Below are 19,535 nucleotides of genomic sequence, written 5' to 3'. Positions count from 1 at the left end.
TAATATTGGCTATAGCTAAAGGATTCTTGCCTGGAATTTTGGAGCATTTCCTCAGCTCTTTTCCTGCTGTCGGAGATGAAGCGAATGTCTTATTCACTTATTTCTCGGTACCGTGCTGTCTAAATAACCCAAGAGCAGTCGATAAACTTTAAACCCCCCATCAACCACACATCGTTTGAACAAGAAAAATAAAGTATTTTCCACACTTCCAGTCGTCATTTATCGGCTTGGGAAAAAGCAAGGTAATCAGGTTTGATCTGAGGAGAGGCAAAATAAGTTTAATTCCCAAGATTAAGAGCACTTCTCCAAAATCAAGGCACTTCCTTGAAGGACTGTAACATTGCTAGAATTATTACTCTGATGTAATGGTTTAGAAAACCGACACGTTGAAGAATGAGACACTTGTGCAGCATTTGGAAAGCTTTATTGAGGAAACGTTGCGCCAGCCAGTGATTTCTTCAGTCGAATAGAGAGAAAAACGGTGAAAGATGAGAGGGAGAATGAGGTAATCAGTCCTTCAGTCTGGAGTCGATGTGTTCAGTCCATCTTGAGATTTCCAAATGTTGCACAAGTGTCTTATTCTTCAGTCAGAATTACTACTGTATTTACGAGAACCGTTGAGCCCAGAAGCGTCACACAGCGACTCTGGAAATGAGTGGTAATGAAGTTTATTTCACGGAAGTGAAAGGTAGATACAGTTCCTTCGGCCAAGAGCTCTTTTCCAGCATGGTAATAATAAATTTAAGGTCTTAAATCCGTTAACCTTAAAATAAGTATTCAGTTTCTTAGTCTTGAGTGGTGTTGAGCCCCTTTACCTCAAAGCAGAGGCGTCGGGATGATGACATACTGGAGACAGTGGTGAGGTGCAGCAGTTGAGGATGGCGTCACAGGTAAGCGGGCCCCTAGTGGAAGTAGGGAATGCTAAAACAGTTATGCCAGGGTAATAAAGTTGTAGAAGATATCCTCTGTACTATTAAGATACTACTGTGTTGCTGTGCCAGACAAGATTTATTATATTCATTACAAACATTGTTGACAAGTTGATGAATAAGATACTTGTGCAACACGTGTTCATCTTTACTGTCAAAACTTATTGCACAAATGTCTTAGTCATCAATTTGTCAGTAATGAATACTATTAAAATAATGATACTGACACATCAACACTGCATCTTCATATGGATGATATCTTGTACAACTTTATTGCTAAATAACTGTTTGGCATGATCTATTTCCTTTAGTGAGCTCTGCCCACTTGTGACACCGTCTCCAACTGCACACCTCACCTCTGGTTCAGATATATAAACTTCTTTCCTCATGCCTGTTTTAGGCTAAGGGACTGATTACTTTCAGTCAAGTTAGGGAGTGAACACCTTTCACCAAGCTAAAGGGACTGACACTTGAAAATTTCATCACCACACCCACTGTCCCGTGACTGGAACAATACACAAATAACCCGCACATAGAAAGACACTTATGACAACGTTTCGGTCCGACTTGGACCATTAACAAGTCCCAGTCGGACCGAAACGTTGTCATAAGTTTCTTTCTCTTATGTCCGGGTTATTCGTGTACTATCTCCAATGTTAAAATTACCTCAGTATTGGACTGAAGAAGCCTGATGCGCTAATAAAGATGCGGTAATAAAGATGCCTGAATATTGCACATTTGTCTTCTTCATCATACTGTGTCACGCAGAATGATTTTCCCGCTGTACTCCTTCACGTATGATATTTCTTACTTTCAAATTCCACACCACAAAACGATTTGCCTGTCATCCTCCAACATACCGTATGATTTTTCTGTCGGGGTCTGTCTCAAAGGATGGTTTACTTGTCATACTCTGTCATTCAGGATGGTTTTTCTGTCGTATTCTGTCTTTTAGGATGGCTTATCTATTTTTATCTATCATTCAGGATGGTTTTTCTGTCGTATTCTGTCTTTTAGGATGGCTTATCTATTTTTATCTATCATTCAGGATGGTTTTCCTGTCATAGTCTGTCTTTAAGGATGGGTTATCTCTTATATTCTGTCATTCAGGATGGTTTTCTTGTCATAGTTTGTCTTTAAGGATGGTTTACCTCTTATATTCTATCATTCAGGATGGTTTTCCTGTCATAGTCTGTCTTTAAGGATAGTTTACATCTTATATTCTATCATTCAGGATGGTTTTCCTGTCATAATCTCTCTTTAAGGATAGTTTACATCTTATATTCTATCATTCAGGATGGTTTTCCTGTCATAACCTGTCTTTAAGGATAGTTTACATCTTATATTCTATCATTCAGGATGGTTTTCCTGTCATAGTCTGTCTTTAAGGATAGTTTACATCTTATATTCTATCATTCAGGATGGTTTTCCTGTCATAGTCTGTCTTTAAGGATAGTTTACATCTTATATTCTATCATTCAGGATGGTTTTCCTGTCATAATCTCTCTTTAAGGATAGTTTACATCTTATATTCTATCATTCAGGATGGTTTTCCTGTCATAGCTTGTCTTTAAGGATAGTTTACATCTTATATTCTATCATTCAGGATGGTTTTCCTGTCATAGTCTGTCTTTAAGGATAGTTTACATCTTATATTCTATCATTCAGGATGGTTTTCCTGTCATAGTCTGTCTTTAAGGATAGTTTACATCTTATATTCTATCATTCAGGATGGTTTTCCTGTCATAACCTGTCTTTAAGGATAGTTTACATCTTATATTCTATCATTCAGGATGGTTTTCCTGTCATAGTCTGTCTTTAAGGATAGTTTACATCTTATATTCTATCATTCAGGATGGTTTTCCTGTCATAACCTGTCTTTAAGGATAGTTTACATCTTATATTCTATCATTCAGGATGGTTTTCCTGTCATAGCTTGTCTTTAAGGATAGTTTACATCTTATATTCTATCATTCAGGATGGTTTTCCTGTCATAGCTTGTCTTTAAGGATAGTTTACATCTTATATTCTATCATTCAGGATGGTTTTCCTGTCATAACCTGTCTTTAAGGATAGTTTACATCTTATATTCTATCAGTCAGGATGGTTTTCCTGTCATAGCTTGTCTTTAAGGATAGTTTACATCCTATATTCTATCATTCAGGATGGTTTTCACACATCTGTAGTGAGATCACCGAGATAGAAGGCGTTAACAGGACAATAATAATATCATCAACAATTTCACTATGCGTTAAGTAGCTACAACAGCTGTAATGTTTTCTTGCCAATAAGGTTGTAGTTATTCTTACATAGGAACTTCCACTTTTAATGCCACCTTAGACATATGTTTAGTGGAAACGAAAAGGATATTATCTTGAAAAAGTATGATTAGTAGCTTACAAAGATCGTGGAAATAAATGGTATAAAATACCAACACAATGGAAAAATAAACACAGAAGCAGTATAATGTGATCCTTTATTGACAACGTTTCGCCCACGCAGTGGGCTTTATCAAGCCACAAACAGATCAGATCTGTTTGTGAGTTGATAAAGCCCACTGTGTGGGCGAAACGTTGTCAATAAATGATCACATTATCCATCCATCATCCTGTGAACAACATCACCAGAAATGCCCAACATCCATCTGTCATCATCGAGTGTGTTTCTCCTGGTGTATACAATTACATCCAACACAAGACCACTCTCACAGTCACACATAACAAAAAGTTTTATACTGCTTTTGTGTTTATTTATACAAATATCGTATAAAAACCTCTCTGTCTGCGGTAACTTATAAAATGCAAGGAGAGTAGCAAGGAATGGCTGGATAAGTGTTGAAAGGTATCTAAAATGTGTGGTAGAAAATCACTCAGAGCAGAAGAAATCATTGTTATTGAAGACATTTCGCTTCACCAAGTCATTACTTGATAAACTCTTTACTTTGTACTAATAGTATACAATAGCAACTAGTTGATGAATACGATGCACGCACAACACCTGTGCATCTTTATTTCTGAAAACTTTTCGCTAACCCGTAACTTTTTCAATCTGAAGACAGTGGCAGAAGTGGAGAGAAAGTTTAGGGTCCTCAGTCCCTCAGCCATGATGAAAGGTGTTCAGTCCCTCAGCCATGATGAAAGGTGTTCAGTCCCTCAGCCATGATAAAAGGTGTTCAGTTCCTCAGCCATGATAAAAGGTGTTCAGTCCCTCAGCCATGATAAAAGGTGTTCAGTCCCTCAGCCATGATAAAAGGTGTTCAGTCCCTCAGCCATGATAAAAGGTGTTCAGTCCCTCAGCCGCGAGAGGTGTTCAGTCCCTTAGTCTTGATAAAATATCTGCATTGTATAGAAAAAAAACATTGGCTGACGAAACGTCTTATCAGTAAAAATATTCAGGAACTGCACAAGTTTCTAAAGTTTCTAACTTCATCAAGTTTCTAACACTGGGAGAAGCACACTACATCACAATGATCTGCTGCAGCTGAGTGTCAGTGAGAACAGATAACGCACATAGTGATAAGACAGGGAAAAAATAAAACAGGGACCTTATAGTAACGTTTTGGTAGTCCTGGACCATTGTCAAGTCTAACTTGTGTGAGGACAATAAGGTAGAAAGCGGGGGAATAGTGGATGGTAGACATAGTAGAGCTAATAATAGTGGTGGTAGTAATAGCAGTAGTAGTAATGGCAGTGGTAGAAATAGTGGTAATAGCAGTAGTAGCAGTAGTCGTAATAGTAGTAGCAGTAGTGGTGGTGGTGATGGTGGTAATGACAGACTGAAATAGCGACAGAATGAGTAGATTTTTTGTCTTTCATTTCCTAATGTAAAGTGCAACTGGTGATAACATATTGTATCACCATCTGATAATGTATTATATCTACTTCTGGCAATGTGTATAAGTGTTTTATAACGCTGTTAACGAGGAAACTTTATTGTATTTAATAAATTATCTCCGAGTTTACTGCCGATATTTATAGTTGTTGAAATATATCTAATTTCAAATAAATCTTTTTTAAGATGTATATTTCAAGATGTAGTTTTGTTGATACTTATTCTACGAGAGATGTAGACTGATATATAAATTGATAGAAATGTATAAATATACAGTTAGGTAAATACACTGACTTACAGATTAATAGATAGTGGCATATATATACACAGTTTTTAAATATTAAAAGGCGGTGCATTTTTTATGTCTTGGTTGTAGAGGAATATTGTACTGTGGTCCTTTACTCTTGACCCCCAGGATGCCACCCACACCGGTCGACTAACACTCGGGTACTTGCTTACTGCTAGGTGAACAGGGGCAGCGGGTGTAAGGAAACATGTCCAACGTTTCTACCCACGCCGGGGATCGAGCCACGGACACTCAGTATATGAGATGAGTGAGCCACGGGACACCCAAATAATATAATATATAGGCCATGACATAAATAGAAATACAGATTTGTAGATAAGTAAATATATAGTTGGAAACATAGATAAATCAACACAAAGGTAGACGAACATATAGGAAGGATGTAACTATGATACCAGCTCATGAAGAAGAGATGTCTCTGCCCTCTGGTACAAGACCTTGCAGGTACCTGTGAGCAGGTAGAAGAGAGTAGCCTGCTGGCAGAACCGCAAACATTAGAACCTCTCAGGTTCTTACAATGTAAGCAGATCACTCAACATCAGAGAGATGTCGGAGTCCTCACTGTTATAAACTAAGTCGAAGATCTCAGGAACTGTCAGCCATGGGGAAAATGTCAATCAAGTTACGACCATTTCCACCCGATTTAATTCATAAGTGAATATTAATTTAAAGGACTATATTAATGTTGTAGGTTATTATAAAGTTAATATCACATCAAACGTAACAAGGAACGTACACATAACTGAAGTTTACGTGAGACTGGAGAATTTCAGGATTGAATTCAAAAGCGGACTTCCAACAGTAATGAAAATGCAGGTGCAGAGCAAGCATATCTTGTACCAACATTTTGCTCTATGAAGAGCTTGGTAAAGCTTTAAAGAAAGCTAAATATTAGTAAACACTTTCTATGCACTTGTGCCTCTTCATCGATCTCAAGACTGTCAGTGGGGACTTTAAGAAAGAATTATTTAATGTGTTATAAGGTACATCTGTCAGATCTAACATAGAGAGGTAGCTTCAGCTTGGAGTTTCTACGTGAATAAACACATTTAGAAAATCAGGAATGTCCAAAGATTAGCAATTAAGGTAGTCTTTGAAGTACTGAACGTATTCTCTGTAACAAGTGACTAGTGAACCATACCCCCGGCCGGGATTGAACCCGCGGTCATAGAGTCTCAAAACTCCAGCCCGTCGCGTTAGCCACTAGACCAGCTAGCCACAATAAGATTCATCCAACTAGGTATATTTCTACACCATAGGAAAGTTAGCACAGGCACCTCTGTGACCACAAATGCAAGTTTTTACAGACGAATCTCCAGCTAGCGTGGCCGTGACGAACTCTAGCTCAAGTCCCTTCACTGCCGTCAACATGACTTAAGAAATCGTAATGACACGATTGCAAATAAACCATACCCCCGGCCGGGATTGAACCCGCGGCTAGCTGGTCTAGTGGCTAACGCGACGGGCTGGAGTTTTGAGACTCTATGACCGCGGGTTCAATCCAGGCCGGGGGTATGGTTTATTTGCAATCGTGTCATTACGATTTCTTAAGTCAAGTGAATAGTGGTTTTCTTTGTGCTGACATCTGACTTTCCCCAGAACAGTCTAATCATTTTCTGCTCATTAAGGGGCTCTCGACATGCACACCTAAATGTAATTTACCTTTTACACACATTGTATCATGCCGAAATAGAGTATATTTATCTTTATCTAACCATGGTCTATTCCTCACATCTCCAAACATGCATTTTGGAATATTTTTGGAATATTCTTCACCTTATATACTTTCTCTCTCTCCACCTTTCTGCCTAAATTTCTTCTTTGCTTTCTCTCATTTTGTCTCTCAGTCGTGACTATGGTCCTGGATTGACGAAACGTCTTCTATTTCTTTTACTCCAAATTGTGGAATATTTGCGCACCTTACGAGTAATGAATAAAGGAGCCTTGGACAAGATAACACGCCGGGCAGGACGGCCGCACGAGGGTTATGTTGGAGGAGCTTGAGGTGGTGGGGTGCCTGGAGCTAGTGTTCTTGACGACTCGTTGTTGTTGTTGTTGTTGTTGTTGTTGTTGTTGTTGTTGTTGTTGTTGTTGTTGTTGTTGTTGTTGTTGTTGTTGTTGTTGTTGTTGTTGTTGTTCTTCTTCTTCTTCTTCTTCTTCTTCTTCTTCTTCTTCTTCTTCTTCTTCTTCTTCTTCTTCTTCTTCTTCTTCTTCTTCTTCTTCTTCTTCTTCTTCTTCTTCTTCTTCTTCTTCTTCATGTGATTTAATAACAAAAGTGGACCAAATGGACTTTCGGAATATTGTTTAATTTTCATTGTGTTCCAGAAGTGGAAAAAGCTCGCTTAAGAAGTGGTAAAGTACCACACAGGTTCAAGAACTAACATGACAGATCAATAGGCCAGAAATTGCTGATGTTTTACTAAATACGATACGCAAGGAGCTAATTGTTGAACCCAATCAAAAACATACACACACACACACACACACACACACACACGATACGCAAGGAGCTAATTGTTGAACCCAATCAAAAACATACACACACACACACACACACACACACACACACACACACACACATGGAGAACTCACAAGAAACGATCAAGAGGTATGTGAGGAGCTCAACACGAGATTTAAGGAAGTATTTACAGTAGAGACAGGAAGGACTCTGGGGGGACAGACCAGATGGGGACACCAGCAAGGAATACACCAACAAGTGTTGGACGACATACATACAGATGAGGAGGAGGTGAAGAAACTGCTAAGGGACATCGATACCTCAAAGGCAATGGGACCGGACATCTCCCAGTGGGTCCTTAGAGAGGGAGCAGATATGTTGTGCGTGCCACTTACCACAATCTTCAACACGTCCCTGGAAACTGGGCAACTACCTGAGGTATGGAAGACTGCAAATGTAGTTCCCATTTTTAAAAAAGGAGACAGAAAAGAGGCACTGAACTATAGACCTGTGTCATTGACGTGTATAGTATGCAAAATTATGGAGAAGATTATCAGGAGGAGAGTGGTGGAGCACCTGGAACGGAACAAGAGTATAAATGCCAACCAGCACGGATTCACGGAAGGCAAATCCTGTTTCACAAACCTTCTGGAGTTTTATGATAAAATAACAGAAGTAAGACACGAGAGAGAGGGGTGGGTTGATTGCATCTTCTTGGACTGCAAGAAGGCCTTTGACACAGTTCCTCACAAGAGATTAGTGCAGAAGCTAGAACATCAGGCGCATATAACAGGAAGGGCACTGCAATGGATCAGAGAATACCTGACAGGGAGGCAACAACGAGTCATGGTACGTAATGATGTATCACAGTGGGCACCTGTGACGAGCGGGGTCCCACAGGGGTCGGTCCTAGGACCAGTGCTATTTTTGGTATATGTGAACGACATGATGGAAGGGTTAGACTCAGAAGTGTCCCTGTTTGCAGATGATGTGAAGTTAATGAGGAGAATTAAATCTGATGAGGACCAGGCAGGACTTCAAAGAGACCTGGACAGACTGGACACCTGGTCCAGCAAATGGCTTCTCGAATTTAATCCTGCCAAATGCAAAGTCATGAAGATAGGGGAAGGGCACAGAAGACCACAGACAGAGTATAGGCTAGGTGGCCAAAGACTGCAAACCTCACTCAAGGAGAAAGATCTTGGGGTGAGTATAACACCGAGCATGTCTCCGGAAGCACACATCAATCAGATAACTGCTGCAGCATATGGGCGCCTGGCAAACCTGAGAACAGCATTCCGATACCTTAGTAAGGAATCGTTCAAGACACTGTACACCGTGTATGTCAGGCCCATACTGGAGTATGCAGCACCTGTTTGGAACCCGCACTTGATAAAGCACGTCACGAAACTAGAGAAAGTACAAAGGTTTGCCACAAGGTTAGTTCCAGTGCTAAGGGGAATGTCCTATGAAGAAAGATTAAGGGAAATCGGCCTGACGACACTGGAGGACAGGAGGGTCAGGGGAGACATGATAACGACATATAAAATACTGCGTGGAATAGACAAGGTGGACAAAGACAGGATGTTCCAGGGAGGGGATACAGAAACAAGAGGCCACAATTGGAAGTTGAAGACACAAATGAGTCAGAGAGATATTAGGAAGTATTTCTTCAGTCATAGAGTTGTAAGGCAGTGGAATAGCCTAGAAAATGACGTAGTAGAGGCAGGAACCATACACAGTTTTAAGACGAGGTTTGATAAAGCTCATGGAGCGGGGAGAGAGAGGGCCCAGTAGCAACCGGTGAAGAGGCGGGGCCAGGAGCTAAGACTCGACCCCTGCAACCACAAATAGGTGAGTACAAATAGGTGAGTACACACACACACAGCACGTCAAAAAGTTAGAGAAAGTACAAAGGTTTGTAACAAGACTAGTTCCAGAGTTCAGGGGAATGTCCTACGATGAAAGGCTGAGGAAAATCGGACTGACGACACTGGAGGACAGAAGGGTCAGGGGAGACATGATAACGACATACAAGATACTGTGTGGAATAGATAAGGTGGACAAAGGATGTTCCATAGAGGGGACACAGAAACAAGGGGTCACAGTTGGAAGCTGAAGACTCAGACGAGTCCCAGGGATGTTAGGAAGTATTTCTTCAATCATAGTGTCGTCCGGAAGTGGAATAGCCTAGCAAGTGACGTAGTGGAGGCAGGAACCATACATAGCTTTAAGACGAGGTATGACAAAGCTCAGGAAGCAGAGAGAGAGAGGACCTAGTAGCGATCAGTGAAGAGGCAGGGCCAGGAGCTGAGTTTCGACCCCTGCAAAAACAATTAGGTGAGTATACACACACAAGTACGTACGTACGTATATCGCTTGAAGTGCACATCTTCTGATTAACTGCTGAAACAAATGCACGTCTGGCAAATCTAAGACTAACTTTCAGAAATATTAGTAAGGAGTTATTTGCAACACTGAATACGGGGTACACCAGACATTATTAGATTATGCAGCACCTGTATGAAACCCACACCTTGTCAAGCATGCCAAGAAATAGGAGAAAATAAAAAGGGATTGCAACGAAACTAGTCCCGGAGTTAAGGGGATATGTCCTATGAGGAGAGGTTAAAGGAACTCAACTTGATGACACTGGAGGAAATAATTACTAAGAGTAATATGATGATAACGTACAAAATACTTAGAGGAACTGATTGGGTGAACAGGGGCAGATTGAGAGACGAAAAATAGGAAAACGAGGGCATAGCTGAAAGCCGAAAACAGAAATGGGTCACAGAGATCATGGGAAGTATTTATTCAACCTTAGAGCAGTTAGAATTTGAAACAACGTGGAAAATTAGGTTGAAGAGGCAGGATCCACAAAGAGCCTTAAGAAGAGATACGATAAGGCTCTCGAAGCCAGGAAAGAGTGAACCTAGTAGCGACCAGCGATGAAGCGGGGCCAGGAGCGGAAACTCGACCACTGCAGCCTGGAAAGGAATGAGCTTATACACGATAACAAGTACGGTTTCAGGGAGAGGAAATCCTGTGTCACAAACCTACTAAAGTTTTACGACAAGGTGACAGAAGTAAGGAAGGAGAGAGAGAGAGAGAGAGAGAGAGAGAGAGAGAGAGAGAGAGAGAGAGAGAGGTACATTGCATTTTCTTGGACTGTTCGAAGGCTTTAAGAGATTGGTGTGAAAGCTAGAGGAGCAGGCAGGAATTAAAGGGAAGACACTGCAATTGATCAGAAAATGTCTGACAGGAAGGAAATAACGAGTGATGGTACGTCACGAGGTGTCAGAGTGGGCGCCTGTGGTTCCACAAGGGTCAGTCCCAGGTCCAGCGCTGTTTCTGGTATGTGTGAATGACGTGACAGAAAGGATAAATTCAGAGGTGTCCCTGTTTCCATACGACGTGAAGCTAATACAGAAAATTCATGTAGATAAGAGTAGGGTAGAATTACAAGGGGAACTGGACAGGCTGCAAGCCTGGTCCAGCAAATGACTCTTGGAGTTTAGCCCCACCAATATAATAATATAATGTAATAATAATATCTTCATTTCTGCAAGTACATGTACAAGGTATACAGACCTAACTGACGTCAGTGAAATACTACTATATAGAAAGCCAAAGTGCAAAGTAATGAAGATTGGGGAAGGTCAAAGAAGACTGCAGACAGAGTACAGGCTAGGAGGCTAAAGACTGCAAACCTCACTCAAGGGAAAGGATCTTGGGGTGAGTATAATAACGAGTACATCTCCTGAGGCGTACATCAACCAAGTAACTGCTACAGCATATGGGCGCCTGGCAAGCCTAAGAACAGCGTTTCGACACTTTAGCAAGGAATCGTACTCAAGCCTCTGTACATTATGTACGTCAGGTCCATATTGGAGCATGCAGCACCAGTATGGAACCGACACCTGGTCAAGCACGTCAAGAAATTTGATAAATTACAAAGGTTTGCAACAAGACAGGTCCCGGAGCTAAAGAATATGTCCTACGAAGACAGGTTAAGGAAAATCGACCTGACGACACTGGCGGACACTAAGAATACGGGCGACATGACAATGACGTATAAAATTCTTAGAGTAATTGACAAGGTGGATAGGGACAGGATGTTTTAGAGATGGGACACAGCAACGAGGGGTCACAACTGGAAGTTGAAGACTCAGATGAGTCACAGATGTCAAGAAGTATTTGTTTAGCAATAGAGTTATCAAGAAGTGGAATGGAACAATCGGGAAAGTGATGTAGTGGAGTCAGAATCCATACATAACTTTAAGAAGATATAGAATAAGGCTCATGGAGCAGGGAGAGAGTGGATCTGCTACCAAAAATAGGTGAGTAAACGCACACACACACACACACACACACACACACACACACACACACATCAAGTATGAGAGTCCCCTAGGAGCTAGCGACCACGTGGTTCTGTGCTTTGAATACATAGTAGAGCTGCAAGTGGAGAGAATAACAGGAGTAGAATGGGAAAAGCCTGACTATAAAAGAGGGGACTACATAGGGTTGAAGAACTTCCTGCGGGAGGTCCAGTGGGACAGAGAACTGGCAGGAAAGCCAGTAAATGAAATGATGGAATATGTAGCAACAAAATGCAAGGAGGCAGTGGAAAGGTTCATTCCCAAGGGCAACAGTAACAACGGGAAGACCAGAACAAGCCCCTGGTTCACCCGACGGTGTAAGGAGGCAAAAACAAAGTGCAATAGAGAATGGAAAAAGTACAGAAGGCAGAGAACACACGAAAATAGGGAGATCAGTCGCAGAGCCAGGAATGAGTACGCACAGGTAAGGAGGGAGGCCCAGCGACAGTATGAAAATGACATAGCATCGAGAATCAAGACTGACCCGAAACTGTTGTATAGCCACATCATGAGGAAGACAACAGTCAAAGACCAGGTGATCAGATTAAGGACAGAAGGTGGAGAACTCACAAGAAATGATCAGGAGGTATGTGAGGAGCTGAACAGGAGATTTATGGAAGTTTTTACAGTAGAGACAGGAAGGGCTGTGGGAAGACAGCACAGAAGGGAACATCAAGAGGGAATGTACCAACAAGTGTTGGATGACATACGAACAACTGAGGAGGAGGTGAAGAAGCTCTTAAGTGACCTTGACACCTCAAAGGCTATGGGACCGGACAACATCTCCCCATGGGTCCTTAGAGAAGGAGCAGAGATGCTGTGTGTGCCTCTAACCACAATCTTCAACACATCCCTTGAAACTGGGCAACTACCTGAGAAATGGAAGACAGCTAATGTAGTCCCCATATTTAAGAAAGGAAACAGAAACGAGGCACTAAACTACGGACCTGTGTCTCTGACATGTATTGTGTGCAAAGTCATGGAGAACATTATCAGGAGGAGAGTGGTCGAACACCTGGAAAGGAACAAGATTATAAATGAAAACCAGCATGGGTTCATGGAAGGCAAATCTTGTATCACAAACCTCCTGGAGTTTTATGACAAGGTAACAGAAGTAAGACACGAGAGAGAGGGTTGGGTAGATTGCGTTTTCCTAGACTGCAGGAAGGCCTTTGACACAGTTCCCCACAAGAGATTAGTGCAGAAGCTGGAGGATCAGGCACACGTAAAAGGAAGGGCACTGCAATGGATAAGGGAGTACCTGACAGGGAGGCAGCAACGAGTCATGGTACGTGAAGAGGTATCACAGTCTGCGCCTGTTACGAGCGGGGTCCCACAGGGGTCAGTTCTAGGACCAGTGCTATTTTTGATATATGTGAACGACATGATGGAAGGAATAGACTCTGAAGTGTCCCTGTTCGCAGATGACGTGAAGCTGATGAGAAGAATTAAATCGGACGAGGATGAGGCAGGACTGCAAAGAGACCTGGACAGGCTGGACATGTGGTCGAGTAACTGGCTTCTCGAATTCAATCCAGCCAAATGCAAAGTCATGAAGATTGGGGAGGGGCAAAGAAGACCGCAGACAGAGTATAGGCTAGGTGGACAAAGACTACAGACCTCACTCAGGGAGAAAGACCTTGGGGTGACCATAACACCGAGCACATCACCGGAGGCACACATCAACCAAATAACCGCTGCAGCATACGGGCGCCTGGCAAACCTGAGAATAGCGTTCCGATACCTTAATAAGGAATCGTTCAAGACACTGTACACTGTGTATGGTAGGCCCATACTGGAGTATGCAGCACCAGTCTGGAACCCACACCTGGTCAAGCACGTCAAGAAGTTAGAGAAAGTACAAAGGTTTGCAACAAGGCTAGTCCCAGAGCTCAAGGGAATGTCGTACGAGGAAAGGTTAAGGGAAATCGGACTGACGACACTGGAGGACAGAAGGGTCGGGGAGACATGATAACGACATACAAGATACTGCGGGGAATAGACAAGGTGGACAGAGATAGGATGTTCCAGAGAGTGGACACAGGGACAAGGGGTCACAACTGGAAGCTGAAGACTCAGACGAGTCACAGGGACGTTAGGAAGTATTTCTTCAGTCATAGAGTTGTCAGCAAGTGGAATAGCCTAGCAAGTGAAGTAGTGGAGGCAGGAACCATACATAGTTTTAAGAAGAGGTATGACAAAGCTCAGGAAGCAGAGAGAGAGAGGATCCAGTAGCGATCAGTGAAGAGGCAGGGCCAGGAGCTGAGTCTCGACCCCTGCAACCACAATTAGGTGAGTACAATTAGGTGAGTACACACACACACACACACACACACACACGCACACACGCACACACACACACACACACACACACACACACACACACACACACACACACACACACACACACACACACACACACGCACGCACGCACGACCGCACTGGAATTCAACCCGAACAAGTGCAAGATCACGAATATTGGAGAGGACGAGAGAAGACGTATGACAGTACAGACTGGGAGGAAAATAACCACAAATATTAGAAAAGAAAGAAAAGAATTTATACGACAGCAACAATGTCGCTCGAAACACACGCTGACCATACTACAAAAGCAGCACTTGCAGTTCTGGTTAGTTTGAGAAATGTTCTCAAACATGTCATGAAGTAGCAAACAGAGACACTATAAACCACCTGGAACTGAATGAGATGGGATACTCAATGGATAAGAAGAGATTCGTTAACATGAGGGGCAGCGAGGACAGGTGATTGATGGAAGGTAAATACGATGATGACTATTGGTATTATTATAAGAAAGTACTTCATTTTAGTGTTCTGAACAAGAGGAATGAGCTGTAGCAAGGCTTGGAATCATACTAAATATCCAGTTCTCAGGATTAAAAGTAATAGGGGCCTGGAGCCCCATGGAGGTCCCAAAACATGGACAGCCAAGATGATGGATGGGATACTGGAAAACCTCATGCATCAACATGTTAGAGACACTACCAGAGAGAGAGGTGAGGATGATCCAGCAAGACTGAACCTTGTATTCACTTTGAGTAGTTCGGACATCGAGGATATAATGTATGAAAGGCCCCTAGGAGCACGTCAAGAAATTAGAGAAAATGCAAAGGTTTGCAACAAGACTATTCCCAGAGCTAAGGGAATTGTCCTACGAAGAAAGGTTAAGGGAAATTGGCCTGACAACACTGGAGGCCAGGAGGGTCAGGGAAGACATGATAACGACATATAAAATACTGCACGGAATAGACAAGGTGGACAAAGACAAGATGTTCCAGAGATGGGACACAGAAACAAGGGGTCACAATTGGAAGTTGAAGACTCAGATGAGTCAAGGGAGTTAAGGGAGCAGGGAGAGGACCCAGTAGTAATCAGTGAAGAGGCGGGGCCAGGAGCTATGACTCGACCCCTGCAATCACAAATAGGTGAGTACAAATAGATGAGTACAACAAGACTAGTCATATGAGGAGAGGTTAAGAGAAATCAGCCAGACAACACTGGAGGACAGGAGAGATAGGGAGGATGTGATAACGGCATATAAAATACTGAGAGGAATTGACAAGGAGGACAGAGACAGGGTGTTTCAGAGATGGGGCACAGCAACAAGGGGACACAGTTGGAAGCTGAAGACTCAGATGAATCACAGGGATGTTAGGAAGCATTTCTTCAGTCACAGAGTTGCCAGGCAGTGGAATAGTCTGGAAAGTGATGCACTGGAGGTAGGATCCATACATTGCTTCAAGAAGAGGTATAATAAAGTTCATGGAGCAGGAAGAGGAATCTAGTAACTACCAGTAAAGAGGGGGCCAAGAGCTGTGACTCGGCCCCTGCAACCACGACGAGGTAAGTACAACTAGGTGAGTTTACACACACACACACACACACACACAGTGGGTGCAGACGTGGGGGGGCACAAGGCTCCGAGAACCTTAGTGTTTTTAAGGAGTGCAGTAAGTGCTAGCAGTAATCAGTGGTAGTGACAACGTCAGTGAACAATCCTATGAGTGATAACTAAAGTTAGTAGTTTAAAAAAAATTCGAGAGGAAGCCTGAAATTATTAATATTTCAAAGTGCCAAACCGTTAGTGGCTAGTAGGCACCTGTTTCCACACGGATTCAAATATGCGAAGATCAAAGTGAGTGTGGAAGCGGGTGTTCAAGAATTACCAGCGTTTGGATAACAAGTGAAATGTGGGGCACCATACAGTGAGAGTGAAAACGTTAATAAGCAAAAGGAGAAAGGAAAAATAAAACATATAATAAGGGAAAGTGGCAGAGAAGGCCTGCTGAAGCAGTGACGTCACAACAAGCGGCGTGCCATTATTCAAATAAAATGAAGTGCATACTATCATAAGTGAAAAGTGAAATCATGTGAGGAACACGGGATGTATGAACATATATGGTTATAAACTTCACGGGTGAAGGATCTCCAAAATAGTGATAGAACACCTATGTACGACGACTGCGTCATCAGCATCTGGCAATCTGTCACCGCACCGCTGCCAGTGCAAGAATTACTCACCTATTGTGGTTGCAAGTTGTCAGATTCTGGTCTCTTCATCACTGTTAGATACTGGTCACTCACTCCTGCAAGCTATTACCAGAATTAGGGTAGAAATAGCATAGATAAGGTGAAGATAGTGTTGACGAGAGAGTGAGGTGTAGAGCAGACTAGCGAGGGGTAACGTAGTATTACCACCGGTAGTTATTAGTTAGGAAGCTAGGAAGTCCTATCTCAATGTGAGCAAGGAATAGGATAATAACATGCAGTAACTGATACTTAAATCCAGAAAGGGCAATAAGTGGAGAGAGTAGCATTACTAGGAAAGACAACTGGGACTAAATATGAGCCTACACGACAGAGAGGCATAACAGATCTTTCAACCACAACAACCCCTCCTCTACCCCTCCTAACCAGCTCTCCCTCACACACATACACACACACACACACAAGGGTAGACACTTATAGAAGCTTTAGACCCCAGTACCAATTTCCGCCAAACACACGAACACACACACATACACACACATATACACACACCTCTACTAGGTGAATACACACACACACACACACACACACACACACACACACACACACACACACACATACACACACACTCTTACTAGGCGAGTACACACACACACACACATACACATGCATATACACACACAGGAGCTGAGTCTCGACCCCTGCAACCACAATTAGGTGAGTACAATTAGGTGAGCACACACACGCACACATGTGCACACACACACACACACCCATAAGGACCCCATTATCAAGCGGTCACTCTACCCTCAGCTTTCTTTCCCCTCCCCTCCCCTTCTAATCCCATCACACACACACCTCCCCTGCTTCTAAGGGTCATTCACCCTTCTCTCCCCCAACCCCCTTAATCCCATCCCTCTCCCACACATGCACACACGCATACACAAGCACACATACACACCCACCCATACACACACACACGCACACACACGCACACACACACACACACACGTGGACACACACACACACACACACACACACACCCGTAAGGACCCCGTTATCAAGCGGTCACTCTACCCTCAGCCTTCTTTCCCCTCCCCTCCCCTTCTAATCCCATCACACACACACACTTCCCTGCTTCTAAGAGTCACTCATCCTTCTCTCCCCCTCCCCCCTTAATCCCATCCCTCTCCCACACATGCACACACACGCACATACACACACACACACACACACACACGTACACACACACACCCGTAAGGACCCCGTTATCAAGCTGGAGAGTGAAGTAGTGGAAGCAAGTTCCATAAATAGCTTTAAGAAGAGGTATGACAAATATCATGGAAAAGGGAGAGAGTGAATTAGTATCGACCAGTGAAGAGGCAGGGCTAGGAGCTATGACTCGACCCCTGCAACCACATATAGGTGAGTAGGTGAGTACTTGACACAAACACGTACTCCCCCTTCCCCTAACCACCTCTCCCCCTCCTCCTAGCCACCCGCACCTCCCCCAAACCATCTAACCCCTCCCCCAAACCATCTAACCCCTCCCCCAAACCATCTAACCCCCACCCCCTAACCACCTCTACCCCTCCAATAACAATCCTCCCCCTCCCCATAACCATCCATCCCCACTCCCCCTAACCATCTATTAACCACCCCTTAACCATCTCTCCACCTTCTTTGGTGCAATGGGTGCAACCTAGAACTAGGATGAGAACAAAGGGTCCAAAGGACGAATCTGGGAGGGAGGACTGGGAGGCAGAGCTCAAAAAAAAGGGAGGAAGACTGGGGAAGGAGGCTAGATGAGCTTGCAAGGAAGATTGAGGAGAGGTTAGCAGCAGAATGCAGAAGGTGGGAGCAACATGCCACAGTAGCAGAAGCCAAGATACAGAGATTAGAAGAGGAGCTGAGAAATCTGAAACAGCATAGAGACAAAGATAATACAGAAGTAGCATCTGTAATGTTTACATCAGACACAGACAAAGGGTCTGAAGGAAGCATGGAAACTAAACTGTATGCAGAGGTCCTGTCAAACCCACATGGGGCCAAAACAAAGACAGGGAGCACACTAGGACAGAATGAGAGGTTGGAAGACATTGAAGGAACTAGGACATTTGCAGGGACCTTACCAGACACTTGTGGGGGCCAGGAACAGGTGAGCAGGAAGGACAAACCAATGAGCATAGGGGCCACAGCTAGGGAAGGGACTGAGGGAAGGAACACTCCATGGGAAGGAACTAAAACACCTCAGAGGATGCAATGGGAGTCACAGTGGGAGGTGGAAAGGGAGAAATCAGTTTTTGTCTATGGGCTAGATGAAGCTGAAAAGGGAAACTTATGATGAAAGAAAGCAGGAGGAGAAAAAAGCGACTGAAGGTATCATAAAGATGATGGGCGAGGGAGACATGACCCAGGTGGCAAATTTTCGGAGAATCGGGTAGTTCACAAAGAAAAGGAATCGACCTCTCAAAGTAATTTTCAAGGCAGAATCAACTCGAGCCATGATCCTGCAAGAGAAAGCACGGCTGAGAGGCAAACAGGAGTTCATGAGTGTGTACCTCAATCGAGACAGAGCACAGGAGGAAAGGATGATACTGAAAGAGAGAGTGCAAAAACGAAAGGAGGAATGGGAGGAAATGAAAAAGGAGAGCAGAATAACCCAGGAACAGGTGGAAGGACAAGCACACCCCCAGAAACACCTGCAGAAGGACTCCAGCCACGACGCCCCCAAGGCAACTGAACAATCCAAACCAACCATCACACACCGATCCCTCTGTTCCCACCCCCCACACCACGGACCCTACCCCTACAGTAACCCCGTATGGGAGCTCTTCCTCCACCTCCACTGCAACCCCCCACAGGCCCCCACCAGGGCTCCTGCTCTCCCAACCCCAGTATTCCCTCAGGACCACAGCTACAATATTAGAACAGAAGTTGAAGGCTTGGTACACAAATGCGGATGGATTAACGAATAAATATGAGGAATGGCAAGAAAGAATCAATGAGAAGTCCCCAGACATCATAGCAGTTACAGAAACAAAACTCACGGAGACAACAACAGATGCAATCTTCCCACCAGGATACCAGATCATGAGGAAAGATAGAAGGGGCAGAGG

This window comes from Cherax quadricarinatus, chromosome 69, assembly GCF_038502225.1.
Source record: "Cherax quadricarinatus isolate ZL_2023a chromosome 69, ASM3850222v1, whole genome shotgun sequence".
Classification (NCBI taxonomy): domain Eukaryota; kingdom Metazoa; phylum Arthropoda; class Malacostraca; order Decapoda; family Parastacidae; genus Cherax; species Cherax quadricarinatus.
This window is presented reverse-complemented; position numbering follows the sequence as displayed.